This window comes from Eubalaena glacialis, chromosome 3 (genome assembly GCF_028564815.1).
Source record: "Eubalaena glacialis isolate mEubGla1 chromosome 3, mEubGla1.1.hap2.+ XY, whole genome shotgun sequence".
Lineage (NCBI taxonomy): Eukaryota > Metazoa > Chordata > Mammalia > Artiodactyla > Balaenidae > Eubalaena > Eubalaena glacialis.
The window spans coordinates 88114368-88128830 of record NC_083718.1 but is presented as its reverse complement, the minus strand read 5'-3'; the positions used below and the strand labels follow the sequence as shown (position 1 = coordinate 88128830).

The 14463-nt window shown below is 38.4% G+C and overlaps 1 pseudogene; it reads right to left on the bottom strand.

Annotated features, from left to right (window-relative positions):
• Positions 1-4462: 4462 nt before the first annotated feature.
• LOC133087077 (ER membrane protein complex subunit 2-like) lies at positions 4463-13962 on the bottom strand (annotated as a pseudogene).
• Positions 13963-14463: the final 501 nt, after the last annotated feature.

Genomic DNA, 14463 nt, shown 5'->3' with positions numbered 1-14463 from the left:
GAGAGCCTCTTTGGGGAGAGAACTCTGAGAGGATGCCAGAATTCTGAGAAGATCCCTGGGGATAAAGCTGGAGCTGCACTAGGACCAGTTGGGGCAGAGGAAGGAGGTTTGGCTGCTGGGCTGAGCAGCATTCTCCTACAGCTGGGTTCTTCTGGGATCTATCCCAGCCCTCATACTCTCCTCTAAATCAGATGGCTCTCAAAACCATGCTCCCCCTACTAACGCTGTCTGTGCTTGTGAAATGAGTGTGATCACAAAGGTTGATGATTTCATAATGATTGGACCCCATTTCCCATATTTAAGAATGACCAGTTAATACATAACACACCTAGAGTACTTCGCAGCCATAAATGTGAGGAATATCTCTATGAATCAATATGGAGTTATTTCCAGAATGTGTTTTTATGTGGAAAAAAAAAGGCAAGGTACAAAAGAGCAGGTACACAGTGTTACCGGTCCCGGTCTTTGGACTTTTCAGTCAATAGAAATTGATGAGGCCAGATGAGAATTTCAGGCAAGGCTTTACTGGGGCTTGTGCTGCAGCACAAGGGAGTGAAACCTAGAAACAGGTGCCCTTGCTTGCTCCCAGAGAGAAGCTGCTTGGGTCGTTAAAAGGAGTAACAACAGGGGCAGTCCATGGGTTGGTCAGGGGACCTAGTTTAGGTGGTCTGCCCACTCCCTTGGTGGTGTTGTGTGCAGGGATCAGGTGCAGTACCCTGCTTTTGCTCCAGGCACCTCAAAAATGGCAGTTGGTTTGTGGCCTTTTTGTAGCGTATTTTTCATAATTGTCCCAACAGTGAAGGTGTGCAGTTATTTTTAGTCCGTTATAGTTTCTTTGTATTCTGTTGCTCTAGGAGATGTTTGTCCAGGTGCAAGCACTCCAGTAAAGGGTCCTAGGTCCCAGCCTATCTCAACAGGATGCTATCTTTTATGTAAGGAAAAGGGGAAATAGATATGCTTATCTTGCAGGAAGGATAGGCCAGAAACTAATGAAAATGTTTTTATCTAGGGTTGCACAGGAATGGAGTCTAAGATATGGAGATGGGAGGGGATTTTTTCTAAGTGTATCTTACAGTTTTCATTTTTTAAACGATGTCACTGTTTTACATATTCCAAAAGAGGATGAAAAAGCTAACCTTAAAATAAAAGCAGAACAAAAGAATTTAATTATATATCAAATGATAATATAACCACATAGAATATAATTAATTCAAGTAAATTTTGAAAGCAGTGCTTGTCTGTACACCCATAGTGGGATATATCCTAAGGACATCTTGAACTTTACTTAATAGGTTTAAGGTTGGTCGTAGAATTGGTATAATAATTCTGAAGCTGTCTTGTGTGTATAGTAGGATAGAGCAAATAAGTAAAAATGTTGATATTGTCAGGGATCAAGGTTATCAACTTGGGAGATGGAGGACAAAATTATGAAATGGGAAGAGCTGAGGAAGAACCTTATAGTGTTGGACTGGAATTGGAGATAGCCATATCAACTAATTGTTACCGAGTCCAAGCTCTCCTACCGTGTGCTGCACAACAGGCCAATAAATTGAGAGATGAGTTTTTGGGACAAGAAAAATGACTTGATTCAGAAAGCCAGCAGACAGAGAAGATGGCGGACTAATGTCCCAAAGAACCATCTTATGGAGTTAGAATTCAGGCTTCTTTTATACTGAAAGGGGAGGGAATGTGATTGCTTATTGAAAATTTCTTGGTGCCAGAATCCTTTGTTCTTGCAGCTGTCTGAGTAGGTCTGATCACAGTGTTCCTATAAACCTCCAACAAGACATTATGCCTTTTAAAGGTCAGAACCTTGAGAATGGGCTGTCTTGTATATTTCAGGCTATAGGCAACATTCTTTTAGTTATTAACTTGTAGCAAAAGCAATAGAATACAAAGGTTAAAGTAAAAGAACCAGATCCAATCTGGAGACAAATTTGTTCTTCCCTATTACATAATGATACCCACTGATAAGGTCTAGAAGCAGTGATACCTCACAGCAATGAGCTCATCTAGTGGTCAGTTTCTAAATACCATTTGTCTGGGATCCCTTGTAGAAATGCCTGATTTTGTGTTGGGGGAGAAAAGTATAAGTGAGCCTGCAACATTTTGTTGTGTCCAAAGACTAGTAGAGACATGTCAAAAGATCACAGAAGCCAGCCTGAAAAGTTCCCCAGTTTAAATTGGAGACCAATGGAGCATCAAAAAGAATAATGATTATATTATTACATACTGAATGAGAGAGGAATCCATATAATACATATGTAGTATACACATAGTATAATCCATGTGCTATACTTAAAGAAAAGATGGAGGAAGGAAAGCTGTATTTTATAGAAGAATAGCAGTTAATAAGTGTGGAAGGAAAAATAAGGTTGTTTGTTAGAGTACATGTTTACAAGAAATGATTAAGTTTTCATTTTTGGGAGGGGACCAAAGCTAAACTGGGTGACCACAGGTTTTTTGTTTATCTCAGGTTCTAGATGTGTTTATTTTCTCGACTGCAGATGGTGTACATGTTTATTCATAATGGTGAAAGGGCAAAATGTCAGTTTTACTACCCTAGTTCCTCTCTGTAGTCAAATTTCTACCTGTAAGGCATGGTTCCATTCACCTAAGTGCTTGGCAATTTTCTGGTTCAATACAATTACTTTGAATTTTTCTTTTATTTGACAAGTTTTATTTGCATAGCTGTAAAAAGAAATGTTGATTAATGCCCATAAACATCCTTGTTAACATATAGTTAATATAATTAGATACTAAGGCTATGAGTTAACTTCTTTCTGGAAGCCTTGTAAAGCCTCTGGGGTTGTAATTTATTTTGGAGGGAATGCAAGAAGTATTTTATTCTCTTATCAGTTTTACTGAGATCAACAACTAATAATTATCCAGACTACCTCTACCAGGATTTATCTGCTGCACCTAAAACTGTATGGGTCCTCTTTCCCTAAGATCCCCATACTTGTCAATGTTGTGGCCTATAGAAAGGGATATCTTTTAGTATCTGTAAGCCTGGGATTCCATAAGCCGTATACCAGGTAAGGGACCATTTTTCTGAAAGGACTTTGTAGGCATCAGTTCTATAAGTGAAGTATGGCTCTTATGCCTTAAAGTGAGTTTGCACACCAAATTTAAAAAGATCTGTGGCATGGTCATATATTACAATGTAATTACAATATAATATATTATTATGTTCTGGTAGGAAGAATAAGGATTCTTACTGAATATTTGTAAGTAACTACAAGATCATGAGAAGTAAAGGAATTTAATAAAAGCATTTTCCATTATGTTTAACCATTGTTACATTATGCTGAATAGTTTTGTAAGCCAATCAACACATACTTTTTTTTTTTGACCGTGGCATGTGGGATCCTAGTTCCCCGACCAGGGATCGAACCCGTGCCCCCTGCAGTGGAAGCATGGAGTCCCAACCACTGGACCACCAGGGAATTTCCCATATTATTTTCTATAGAGTCATTATTCTTAAAATTTCTTGATGTTTAATTAGCTTACAGTCTATAGTAAGACTTCCCCAGGATGTCTTTTCAGTATTCCAAAGACCCAGGTATCATAAAATACCATTTAAACAATGTTTCATTTCAGTTTGTACAAATAGACCCTGTTAAATTGAGGAGTCAAGGTATATTAAAAAGAAAAGGGGTTTTCTCATATGCACACTAAAGAGAGAATATTAACCACAATTTGATTAGTTCTTTTGGTACATTTAGACCCAGTAATTAATTCATGTTTTGTTGATCTTGGGTAAATAATCTACTTCCTTACAAAGTCATCTGCTTCTGGGTAAAAGAGTCCTGGAAATGCTTGCAGGAATCCTTGTACAAGTTGGAGTCACTTGCACAGTCTAACAAGTGTCTGTCTGAGGTGATGATGTTAGCTTACACTGGAAGCTGTACCCATGAATCTATTTCCTGTACTATTAACAGTTAAGAAGACTAGATACAGTCTTTTACTGAGGCTCTTTTGATGTTTTTTTCAGAAGCCTCAATTTCTAATCTGTAGTTTGTAGGAGGGACATTGCATAAGGGAAAAGCAAAAATCACTGTGTATGAAAAGGCTGAATGGCTCTGGATAATTCTATATTAAAATCAATAATCTCAGTATGGCTAAGAGTGCAGTTGTCTATAGAAATATACAGAAAACAAATTAATTAGAATTTAATCAGTGATTACCCTGAGACTTGTACCAGTTAAGCCATTAAGTTATGTCTTCCTTGCTAACATAGGGAGTTTGAGAGCATTCATGATTGGGGGTATGCAGGTAAAATGGTGTTCAATCTCTCTCTCTCTCTCTCCCTCTCCCTCCTCCTCCCCCCCTCCACCCACATACAACTGCCTTATTTGCACAGATTTACTATAAATAGCTTTATGCATTTAGTAAGTTACAGGCCAATAAATTCAACTGAGCAGTTGTGAAATCTAACATGCAAGAGCTTGACTTAACCTTAGACAGTGATTCACAATGTTTCTGACATGTCTTCAACTGGTGAAAGAGAATATTTGATTTCCTTCTTATTTTCAACCTGTTATTTGACTATCTTCCCAATGAACATATTTCATGTTCTTCTTTTCCATTCTTGTTTTTGCTTTTGGATCAGAAGCAATATGATTTGCATATACTTAAGCCCAAATAAAGCTCTTACATTTCTGTTGAACAGTTTCAATGCTTGTCAACATATTTTGCTGAAAAGTCAAGATTTTCAAGTCTACCTTGGTTATATTTAACTTCAGCTTCCGGCTGACAGCACCCCTAGATCTGACAGGGTGTGTTGTGTGGATTTGTCACCATAAGCTCCTCTAAACTAAAGGCTTCTTTGCATAATTGTGTTCATTGATGTATAGTTCTACAAGTTTATGCTATGCTTCTTGGTCCCCAACCCAGATTCTTCTAAATACTCATTCATGTTAATTCTGAACAGCTTCCACATTTCCCCAAGGGCTTTTTGAATTTCAATTTTATGTTTTCTTATAGAAGTATCAGCTGGATCTTCTTGTAAAATTGGGTCACATAGCTATATAACATCATTATATCTTTCCATGGCGTCAGATTTCACTTGACCCTGTGACTGCCAGGAAACTTCAACTCCTGAAGGCAAAACAATGCCAAGGCATACTGACCATAGCCTAGGGCTACAATCATTACCTATTCACATATTGTCCAACTACCATCTCCAACCATAGAAGCATATTCACTAATTAACTCTTAAACTTCTACCATTTGACCACTATTTCAGGAACTTTGTTCTTTCCTTTTTCTCATTTTATCTCACATCTTCTTCCCAAAGCTCAAATCTTCTGAAAGATAAGACCTTTGTCATCTTTCCAGGATCTAGAGGCAGCTGTGCACTTTCCCTGGAGAATTTTTAAAATTATAATCTTGTGATCATTTTGTTTTTCATGTCATCATTCTTTTTTTATTGAATTTTATTTTTTTTATACAGCAGGTTCTTATTAGTTATCCATTTTATACATATTAGTGTATACATGTCAATCGCAATCTCCCAATTCATCACACCACCACCACCGCCACCCCCCCGCCACTTTCCCCTGTTGGTGTCCATATGTTTGTTCTCTACATCTGTGTTTCTATTTTTGCCCTGCAAACCGGTTCATCTGTACCATTTTTCTAGCTTCCACATATATGCGTTAATATACGATATTTTTCTTTCTCTTTCTGACTTACTTCACTCTGTATGACAGTCTCTAGATCCATCCACGTCTCTACAAATGACCCAATTTCGTTCCTTTTTATGGCTGAGTAATATTCCATTGTGTATATGTACCACATCTTCTTTATCCATTTGTCTGTCGATGGGCATTTAGGTTGCTTCCATGACCTGGCTATTGTAAATAGTGCTGCAATGAACATTGGGGTTCATGTGTCTTTTTGAGTTATGGTTTTCTTTGGGTATATGCCAGGTAGTGGGATTGCTGGGTCATATGGTAGTTCTATTTTTATTTTTATTTTTATTTTATTTATTTATTTATTTATTTATTTATTTATTTATTTTTTAAACATCTTTATTGAAGTATAATTGCTTTACAATGGTGTGTTAGCTTCTGCTTTATAACAAAGTGAATCAGTTATACATATACATATGTTCCCATATCTCTTCCCTCTTGCATCTCCCTCCCTCCCACCCTCCCTATCCCACCCCTCTAGGTGGTCACAAAGCACCGAGCTGATCTCCCTGTGCTATGCGGCTGCTTCCCACTAGCTAGCTATTTTACATTTGGTAGTGTATATATGTCCATGACACTCTCTCACCCTGTCACATCTCACCCCTCCCCCTCCCCATATCCTCAAGTCCATTCTCTAGTAGGTCTGTGTCTTTATTCCCATCTTGCCACTAGGTTCTTCATGACCTTTTTTTTTTTTTTTTCCTTAGATTCCATATATATGTGTTAGCATACTGTATTTCTTTTTCTCTTTCTGACTTACTTCACTCTGTATGACAGACTCTAACTCCATCCACCTCATTACAAACACCTCCATTTCATTTCTTTTTATGGCTGAGTAATATTCCATTGTATATATGTGCCACATCTTCTTTATCCATTCATCCGATGATGGACACCTAGGTTGCTTCCAGGTCCTGGCTATTGTAAACAGAGCTGCAATGAATATTTTGGTACATGACTCTTTCTGAATTATGGTTTTCTCAGGGTATATGCCCAGTAGTGGGATTGCTGGGTTGTATGGTAGTTCTATTTTTAGTTTTTTAAGGAACCTCCATACTGTTCTCCATAGTGGCTGTATCAATTTACATTCCCACCAACAGTGCAAGAGTGTTCCCTTTTCTCCACACCCTCTCCAGCATTTGTTGTTTGTAGATATTCTGATGCTGCCCATTCTAACTGGTGTGAGGTGATACCTCATGGTAGTTTTGATTTGCATTTCTCTAATAATTAGTGATGTTGAGAAGCTTTTCATGTGCTTCGTGGCCATCTGTATGTCTTCTTTGGAGAAATGTCTATTTAGGTCTTCTGCCCATTTTTGGATTGGGTTCTTTGTTTTTTTAATATTGAGCTGCATGAGCTGTTTATATATTTTGGAGATTAATCCTTTGTCAGTTGATTCATTTGCAAATATTTTCTCCCATTCTGAGGGTTGTCTTTTCATCTTGTTTATGGTTTCCTTTGCTGTGCAAAAGCTTTTAAGTTTCATTAGGTCCCATTTGTTTATTTTTGTTTTTATTTCCATTACTCTAGGAGGTGGATCAAAAAAGATCCTTGCTGTGCTTTATGTCAAAGAGTGTTCTTCCTATGTTTTCTTCTAAGAGTTTTATAGTGTCCAGTCTTAAATTTAGGTCTCTAATCCATTTTGAGTTTATTTTTGTTTATGGTGTTAGGGAGTGTTCTAATTTCATTCTTTTACATGTAGCTGTCCAGTTTTCCCAGCACCACTTATTGAAGAGACTGTCCTTTCTCCATTGTATATCCTTGCCTCCTTTGTCATAGATTAGTTGACCATAGGTGCATGGGTTTATCTCTGGGCTTTCTATCTTGTTCCATTGATCTATATTTCTGTTTTTGTGCCAGTACCATATTGATTAGGTTACTGTAGCTTTATAGTATAGTCTGAAGTCAGGGAGTCTGATTCCTCCAGCTGTTTTTTTCCCTCAAGACTCCTTTGGCTATTTGGGGTCTTTTGTGTCACCATACAAATTTTAAGATTTTTTTGTTCTAGTTCTGTAAAAAATGCCATTGGTAATTTGATACGGATTGCACTGAATCTGTAGATTGCTTTGGGTAGTATAGTCATTTTCAAAATATTGATTCTTCCAATCCAAGAACATGGTATATCTTTCCATCTGTTGGTATCATCTTTAATTTCTTTCATCAGTGTCTTATAGTTTTCTGCATACATGTCTTTTGTCTCCCTAGGTAGGTTTAATCTTAGGTATTTTATTCTTTTTGTTGCAATGGTAAATGGGGGTGTTTCCTTAATTTCTCTTTCAGATTTTTCATCATTAGTGTATAGGAATGCAAGAGATTTCTGTCCATTAATTTTGTATCCTGCAACTTTACCAAATTCATTGATGAGCTCTAGTAGTTTCCTGGTGGCATCTTTAGGATTCTCTATGTATAGTATCATGTCATCTGCAAACAGTGACAGTTTTACTTCTTCTTTTCCAATTTGTACTGCTTTTATTTCTTTTTCTTCTCTAATTGCCATGGCTAGGACTTTCAAAACTATGTTGAATAATAGTAGTGAGAGTGGACATCCTTGTCTTGTTCCTGATCTTAGAGGAAATGCTTTTGGTTTTTCACCATTAAGAATGATGTTTGCTGTGGGTTTGTCATATATGGCCTTTATTATGTTGAGGTAGGTTCCCTCTATGCCCACTTTCTGGAGAGTTTTTATCATAAATGGGTGTTGAATTTTGTCAGTTTGTTCTTCTTTCTCTAGTTCCTTTAGGTGTAAGGTTAGGTTGTTTATTTGAGATTTTTCTTGTTTCTTGAGGTAGGCTTGTATTGCTGTAAACTTCCCTCTTAGAACTGCTTTTGCTGCATCCCATAGGTTTTGGATCATCATGTTTTCATTGTAATTTGTCTCTAGGTATTTTTTGATTTCCTCTTCGATTTTTTCAGTGATCTCTTTGTTATTTAGTAATGTGTTGTTTAGCCTCCATGTGTTTATGTTTTTTACATTTTTTTCCCCTGTAATTGATTTCTAATCTCATAGTGCTGTGGTCAGAAAAGATGATTGATATGATTTCAATTTTCTTAAATTTACTGAGGTTTGATCTGTGACCCAGGATGTGATCTATCCTGGAGAATGTTCCGTGTGCACTTGAGAAGAAAGTGCAATCTGCTGTTTTTGGATGGAATGTCCTATAAATATCAATTAAATTTAGCTGGTCTACTGTGTCATTTAAAGCTTGTGTTTCCTTATTAATTTTCTGTTTGGATGATCTGTCCATTGGTGTAAGTGAGGTGTTAAAGTCCCCCACTATTATTGTGTTACTGTCGATTTCCTCTTTTATAGCTGTTAGCAGTTTCCATATGTATTGAAGTGCTCCTATGTTGGGTGCATATATATTTACAATTGTTATATCTTCTTCTTGGATTGATCCCTTTATCATTCTGTAGTGTCCTTCCTTGTCTCTTGTAACATTCTTTATTTTAAAGCCTATTTTATCTGATATAAGTATTGCTACTCCAGCTTTCTTTTGATTTCCATTTGCATGGAATATCATTTTCCATCCCCTCACTTTCAGTCTGTATGTGTCCCTAGGTCTGAAGTGGGTCTCTTGTAGACAGCATATATATGGGTCTTGTTTTTGTATCCATTCAGCGAGCCTGTGTCTTTTGGTTGGAGCATTTAATCCATTCACGTTTAAGGTAATTATCGATATGTATGTTCCTATTACCATTTTCTTAATTGTTATGGGTTTATTTTTATAGGTCCTTTTCTTCTCTTGTGGTTCCCACTTAGAGAAGTTCCTTTAGTATTTGTTGTAGAGCTGGTTTGGTGGTGCTGAATTCTCTTAGCTTTTGCTTGTCTGTAAAGCTTTTGATTTCTCCATCGAATCTGAATGTGATCCTTGCCAGGTAGAGTAATCTTGGTTGTAGTTTCTTCCCTTTCATCACTTTAAATATATCATGCCACTCCCTTCTGGCTTGTAGAGTTTCTGCTGAGAAATCAGCTGTTAACCTTATGGGAGTTCCCTTGTGTGTTATTTGTTGTTTTTTCCTTGTTGCTTTCAATAATTTTTCTTTGTCTTTAATTTTTGTCAATTTGATTACTATGTGTCTTCTTGGTGTGTTTCTCCTTGGGTTTATCCTGCTGGGGACTCTCTGTCCTTCCTGGACTTGGGTGGCTATTTCCCTTCCCATGTTAGGGAAGTTTTCGACTGTAATCTCTTCAAATATTTTCTCAGGTCCTTTCTCTCTCTCTTCTCCTTCTGGGACCCCTATAATGTGAATGTTGTTGTGTTTAATGTTGTCCCAGAGGTCTCTTACACTGTCTTAATTTCTTTTCATTCTTTTTTCTTTATTTTGTTCCATGGCAGTGAATTCCACCATTCTGTCTTCCTCGTCACTTATCCATTCTTCTGCCTCAGTTATTCTGCTATTGATTCCTTCTAGTGTATTTTTCATTTCAATTATTGTATTGTTCATCTCTGTTTGTTTGTTCTTTAATTCTTCTAGGTGTTTGTTCTTTAATTCTTCTAGGTCTTTGTTAAACATTTCTTGCATATTCTTGATCTTTGCCTCCATTTTTTTCCTGAGGTCCTGGATCATCATCACTATCATTACTCTGAATTCTTTTTCTGGAAGGTTGCCTATCTCCACTTCATTTCGTTGTTTTTCTGGGGTTTTATCTTGTTCCTTCATCAGGTACATAGCCCTTTGCCTTTTCATCTTGTTTATCTTTCTGTGAATGTGGTTTTTGTTCCACAGGCTGCAGGACTGTAGTTCTTCTTGCTTCTGCTGTCTGCCCTCTGGTGGATGAGGCTATCTAAGAGGCTTGTGCAAGTTTCCTGATTGGAGGGACTGGTGGTGGATAGAGCTGGGTGTTGCTCTGGTGGGCAGAGCTCAGTAAAACTTTAATCTGCTTGTCTGCTGATGGGTGGGGCTGGGTTCCCTCCCTGTTGGTTGTTTGGCCTGAGGCAACCCAATACTAGAGCCTACCGGGCTCTTTGGTGGGGCTAATGGCGGACTCTGGGAGGGCTCACGCCAAGGAGTACTTCCCAGAACTTCTGCTGCCAGTGTCCTTGTCCTCACGGTGAGACACAGCCAACCCCTGCCTCTGCAGGAGACCCTCCAACACTAGCAGGTAGGTCTGGTTCAGTCTCCTATGCAGTCACTGCTCCTTCCTTTGGGTCCCGATGCACACACTACTTTGTGTGTGTCCTCCAAGAGTGGAGTCTCTGTTTCCCCCAGTCCTGTTGAAGTCCTGCAATCAAATCCCGCTAGCCTTCAAAGTCTGATTCTCTAGGAATTCCTCCTCCTGTTGACGGACCCCCAGGTTGGAAAGCCTGATGTGGGGCTCAGAACCTTCACTCCAGTGGGTGGACTTCTGTTATATAAGTGTTCTCCAGTTTGTGAGTCACCCACCCAGCAGTTGTGGAATATGATTTTATTGTGATTTTGCCCCTCCTACTGTCTCATTGTGGTTTCTCCTTTGTCTTTGGATGTGGGTATCTTTTTTGGTGAGTTCCAGTGTCTTCCTGTCGATGATTGTTCAGGAGTTAGTTGTGATTCTGGTGCTCTCACAGGAAGGAGTGAGCGCACGTCCTTCTACTCCGCCCTCTTGAACCAATCTCCCATGTCATCATTCTTAATCCCAGTCCTTTTATCCTGAATCATCACAAAATAGCTTGCCTGGCTTAAGTTCTAAACAGACTTACGTGTTTGATATTTTGGACAAGTAAAATGCAGATTTGTTCCCACATTCAAACTACAATTAAACCATATGAAGATATCATGATGGATTATTTTCTTTATTTCCCAGAGTTACTGACCTAAAACACCAATTTGTTTAATTTTTCCCACAGTCTTGAGGATCTCTGATAATACAAAATATAGAATCTCCCTAATGCACAGCCTTACCTGTCAAGGAGTTATCATTGAGCTTTGCTTTTTATAGTCTATGTCTTGAAAATAGTGGGCTTTTTTCGAATATCTTTTCTCAAACAATACATGTGCCTCTTTCTCTCCCTCCTTCACCCCGATATTGTTTCAACACCTGTCATTTCTTCCTTCTTATTGAGAAACTCTGTCCTAGTTATTCTGTTCCCCATTCCCATGTTTCAAAGCATTTTTCCTTGATGTCACACCAGTCACTAAGCTCCCTGTTCTGAGACTGTAGATTCCTGAGAAACCTAATTTAGGGGCTGAGCTAATCACTGATCATCCAGGAGATAATTCTTCAGATTTTGAACTACCTATTTACTTTGCTTCTTCAGTGGTGGTATAAGAATTACCTAGGAAATTTGTGGAAGAAAGAAGGGTCCTGTGCCCTATCCCTATGCCCAGAGATTATTAACAAGTTTCTCATGTGATTTTGGTGTAAATGATCCCTAGGTCTGCAGCCAGTGCACCAAGGATTGGAGAATAAGGAATTCATACTAATTGAGTGACTTCTCAGACACTGAACTTAGTAGTTTGTCTGTCTGTCTGTCTAGCCACACACACACACACACACACACACCCATACATACACAAACACACCCACATATTTAAAATCATCCAAAAGATCTATACATAATGTTATATTCTCTATTTTGTAAAATGGGATAATGAGGCTCATAGAGATTAAAGAAATTGTCTACTATTGCATATTTAGTTAGTGGTAGATCTGGTATACAAATCCAATAATATCTTTTCCAAATCCATGGTTTTACTTCTTCAATCCAGCCCCAGTATTTTGTGAGGAATACACTTGGAACTAAGGAATATTGGTAAAAACTAGCTGTTAATAAAATAAAAGTTTATACTGACTTTTATTCATTCATTCAACAAGTATTTATTGACTATTCTATGTGGCAGGGACTTGTATAGTAAGGACATGGGGGGAACAAGACAGGTCCTACACATACAAAGATTGTCTTCTAACAGCCAAACATTATATAGATAATTACTAAATATATTGTAATTGTGATGAGTGTTAATTATTATTTACGTGTTCCTTCATCTAGTTTCATCAGCTAGGGATTGAAAGCTGACTGAGCATAAAAAATAGACCCATACAATCCATGAGAATATATTTTTCCTGGGCAGGAATCTTCTGATTTTTTCATCTGAAAAGTGAGAAAATCACTGTTTATTCCACTCTGACATTCTAATATGAAGCTGTATGGCACAGTGCAAAGAGCACTAACCTGGAAGTCTTGAGGTTCCCAGATTTATAAAGGTACCTCTGCCACCAACAAGCTGTGGGAACTCTAGCAAGTTTCTTAATCTTTGTAAGTCTCAGTTTCTTCATCTATAAAATTAGGTTATTGTCCTTCATTTTTCCAGTTTTGCAAGTTTCCTATAGAGGAACAGCCCCGCCATGGTGCCCTGGAAACCTTCTTTGTATTCACATAGTTCACACAGGCTTAAACTGCAGCTAATCTGAGTTTTGGCAGAATGCATTTTTATCCTCTGGAATGCAAGAGGATGGGAGGCTTGTGAGAAGTTGCCTTGAAGATCCCACTAGTCTCCCTGTTTCCCCTGCTAGTCTCTCATGAGATAGGTTATCAACACCTACCAGGTTTCGATGAGATATGATGCTTTCTGCCTGCTTTTCTCAAGGTACAGCTGAGACTACAAAACCAATTAGTTCCAGTCTAGAACTGGCTCTTCAGCAGTGGGTGTCCTACAACTCACATTACAGTCATCAGCCCCTTTTGTTTTGGTGTTGTACTTTTTGGTATGTAAGACAACGGCCCAGGGAGCTGGTACGTTTGACTACTCTTTTTTCACTGTCTATGTAAGTTATAAACTGCATCTAAAAGTGGCTCATTGTATTTTTGCCAGCTGAGTCAGTCAGGCCTTGGTCTTATCTTGTGCGCTTGACAGTTTCTTTGAGCTGTGATGAACTCGGTGTGTGTTAAACGGTCATTAGGAACTGCAATCAAGACCAGACCATAGTCCTTGGTGTATGTATTTGCTGAATAAACATTATGCTTAGCCTATGCCCTGAGAACATATAACTGAGGAACTAGCTGGAAGAGTGTCTACATGTTTAGAGAATTATAAAAGCATGTTGAAGGATGAGCTGATGGTAGTCTCTTGGTAGCCAAAGGGGATGAGAATAAGGACAGTATTCAGGCTAGGTTAGGAAAGTTTGAGGGGAAAATAAGAAATGCCTACAACAATATCCAACTCCTTAAGGGGCAGCCCGAGCTGAGCAGTGTGGCCTGAGTAGCTTACCCCACAGTGAATTGTGCACCTGGCCAAGGAGGTCCACAGGATGGACCCAGGGCTCATCTATACTGCTGGGGAGCATCACCTCCAGGGAGAGGAGGATGTAATCATGAGGCTCTGCTGCATACCTCAGAATTCAACCTTGGGGCTGTCCTTACAGTAGATGCCTACCAAATAACTTTTGGATTAGCAGGAATGAAAGATGCTTGAAGATGTATAATGAATTTTACCTTAATGGATCTTCCTCATAGGATCAGAAGGGGCTAAGGAAAAAGGATCATTGCATGTAAAGAAATATAGTAATAATCATTTTCTTCTGTACTTTCAGTTTACAAAGGTTTTTATACACATTTTTTCATGAATATTTAGTGAGTACTTAATTTCCTGACTCCATGCTAGGCACTGGAGTCACAGAGTCAGTCAAGTTCTCCTTGAGAACCTCAAATTGGTAGGAAATAAGTGCTCAAAAACAGATACTTTTATCAGAATGTGGCAACTGTCCTAACCTTTGGATATTATAGCAGCATAGAGGAGGGGCATGTAGTACAAGACAAGAACATGTCTTGCTAATGGGAAGATGAAA